Below are 3510 nucleotides of genomic sequence, written 5' to 3' on the forward strand. Positions count from 1 at the left end.
ATATAAACCTTTAAGAAACTTTGTTTTGTGAGGATCATGATCCTGCAGCAGTTGTGGTTCAAAAATCTAAGTACAGTAAGCTTCCTCAGAGAAAAGAACAATGGCAAAGCAATTTTCCGAAAATATTACAAAATAAAACCAACCACAGATAACAAAAACAAACAAAAAAATTACAATGAACAAATAAAAGAAAAACGTTTTGACGAAACCAAATAGATAATTTTTTTAAGTCTTATGTAAGTAATTTTATAAAATTCTGACAGCAAAACTAAAATCGTAGAAAACAGAGATATTTATATATTTACTAGATCACGGTGCAGTTTAAGAATTTACAATGTGCCTTCTTTTTTTCCCTCTTATCACAAAATATAGTATGTCTTGTACAGTTTTTTGGGTTTTACTGTAGTGTCACAGATACGTATCAGAGCATTTATATTTTTAATTCTACCCACGTGTTTTTGTAGAATTTTCATTGATGGTATTCATGCAGATGTGTTAAACTTATCTAAGATGTTTGATGTAATTTAAAGCTAACYTTAAAGAATCAGATTAAAAGACTTATTTACTTTAGACTTAGGTCCACTTCCTTTTAGGGTTTTTCATTTGCATCCCAACTGAGCACATAAAAGAAATTGAATACAAGAAATGGGGAGAAAAGAAAAGACAAAAAGGGAGAAATGGGGGGAGACGTGGATGAGATACCATCTGTTTGTTATTCTGCTTTTCTTTCCCAAGCTTGTTATCGTTCCTCATTTCCTGCTGGACGACAAGTAAATAATTCACATGTATACATGTACCAACACTGAAACAAGGCCTCCCCAACTCGCTTTAGCTTTGGACTCAGTTTCAAAGTCATTCCCAGCGAGCGGAACCTCGTGTGACTCTCCTTACAAGCGACGTGTAGAGAAAACAAACAGAAGACTGAAATGTTCCCCTGACATTTGGCATAAAGGCATTAAAAAAGGAAGGAAAATATTCCAGTTGCATGACTCTGCAATCTCCTTCCCACATTGATCCCAAATTGGCACACTGCATCTCTTCACTTCGGAATGACTTCATTCTCTTGGGAGACATCTCACCAAATATCTCTGTTTCCCTTTTTTTTTTTTGCTGCTTCTGTTCTCTGGGGAATCATTAGAAATTTGAGTGCAGATCATAAAAATGTGGTCCATTTTAATTATATTAGGAAAATGCAGTAAGGCAAAAAGCAATAAAGGTCTCTACTGAATTGTTTAAAAAATGATCTCAGAGAATGTTATTTGAGCTTTGACCTTTAGATATTTTAGATGTTCAATTACATGTTTATTGATATTTACTAATGTTAAGGTTTTTGCAAATGAGGCATTAGGTATTTTGAAAATACATCTTAGTGTTGCGATACTTTGATTTGGATTGTATACTGTATTTTGACTTTGATTGATGTCTAGATAAGCATCCCTTCCAGGGGTTCCCACATTTCAGGAATACTTATTGGGATTCTTCACTGCAAAACCTCTCACAAAGTCAACATAAAAGCTGTCAAGTGTCTAACTTTTCGGGCCACCCTAGAAATTGACACACCCTCGAGTTCCTCCTCAAGTATCCAAGAGACTGCTCTGTGTCTCATCATTGCCGTAAGTGACGCTCCAGGGGGGCTGCAATCTGAGAAAAGAGAAGGGTGCGATCCCATAAAACCCCACAGGACTCAGTGCAGGGGTGACCCAGCTCTCCCTAAACCCTCATGGAATGTGTGGATTTGACTGAGCGCTGTAACCAGAGAGTACTCCATTCCATCTTTAAGCTCATAATGGAGTCACTTCCTGTTGATAATCAGTTTGTTGTGATCTCTCTCTCTGGCTTAGGATTTTGACACTTCATCTTGAGTTGCCAAAAAAAGGGAAAAAAAGAAAAAGAAAGAAAGAAAGAAACTCAAGGAGAAAGGGGGATTTGCATGCTTCTGGTTTGTGCGCTGTAATAGCACCATGGGCTTTCATCAAAGGCATTTGTCCAAAAAAAGTATTACTTTTTATATTCAAGTAAAGCACTTGATCCTTCAATAAACTCCATAATTGTGTTGCATTATGCATGCACTTGTGCAGGCATGCAAACATCTGTGTTTGTTTTTCCAATAAACGCAAGAATGCAAGAGAAAATGAGAGGAGTTCTCCAACCTTTGGGCTGTCTTTCCATTTTTTCTCACTCTTTCTTTCGCTTGCTGACTTGTGATCTAGTGCTTGGGTTGTGCCTGGTACTGCTTTAATGGCCTCCAATAATATTACAATAAATAAACCAAGAGCCCGCTGTAATTATTTTTTAAAAGCAGCTTCAGCTCTGTTTCCAGAGCAGCTACCTGGGAGCTGGGTAGGGGGCTTACATTAACCATTATTAATCGTTACCATGATGTGTGCAAAACAGTTTCACTATACGGCCCATAAACTAGAAAGGGCTACTCTTTCGGAGTTAACGTGCATTTGTAAGTAAAGTTAGTTGTGGTTGCCATAGGAATTACAGGGTGTTGAGGAAAATCTCAGACCAGTTTCTGAGCTCACTTGTTTGGTGTTATGAATTGCCTTGAGCCATGTTGGAGGCTGCTGATGCGATAAAGCGACATGTAGGGTCCTTTAATCATCCTAGAACCCAGGCAGTTATTRTTTTATTTATTTGCTTTGCAGAATTGTTTCAACTTTTGCAACCCTTCAGTATTTCCTCGCCCCTTCCTTTCTGCTAAATCATCTTCTTTCCTTTGTCACTCAAGTGAAGCAGAGAAATCACTCCTTAATCCCGTACATCACCACCGTCATTACAACCATTTCTAGTGCCCTTATTTTAAAATCCTAACAACAAGAGTATGCCTGCCTAGAACTAATGACAGACAAAGAGAATGAAGGGTCACCCAGAAGCCCACTGAATATTTGGAGTAATCATGAGCTTATAGTTTCCAAATATGTCTCTGAAGACAACTTTGTGGGCCCCTGTTGCGTTTGTTGTGTATCGATGCAAAAATGTCATTTCATAAAATCTTTTCGTAAAAGTTTTTATGATGTTTATTAGATCCTTAATAAAACTCACAAACCAGGAATCAACTTTTTCTTTCTTCTTCAATTACCTTCAGCAAATTTGTTTTGAGGACTTTTCTCAATTTTTCCACTCCCCATTGATGTACAATCATATCAGTTTTAAATGTTTATTATGAATGATTTGTTGTGTATGTTTCATTCATAAATGTCCTTATTTCAGGGTATAATTCATGTAAGGCAATACTTGCCCAGTTGTTTTCCCCATTGGCACTGACAAAAACCTTGCCACTATAATGTCTGGGCTCTAGACCTCAGATTTCTTTCATCTACCATGGGATTTCATTGAGACAGGGTAGCTCTGTGCCCCACCGTTGTTTCCACACCATCCTGTCCCGACTTTGATGTTCCCCCCACTCCAAGAACCTGATTTGTGCCATGTCCTTACAGTCTCTGAACTTGCCCAACATGCGGACACAGTGGGAGTTCCCAGAGTTTTGTTTTCCTCCCTTTTTTT

The sequence above is a fragment of the Austrofundulus limnaeus genome, unplaced genomic scaffold (genome assembly GCF_001266775.1).
Source record: "Austrofundulus limnaeus strain Quisiro unplaced genomic scaffold, Austrofundulus_limnaeus-1.0 Scaffold65, whole genome shotgun sequence".
NCBI classification, from domain to species: domain Eukaryota; kingdom Metazoa; phylum Chordata; class Actinopteri; order Cyprinodontiformes; family Rivulidae; genus Austrofundulus; species Austrofundulus limnaeus.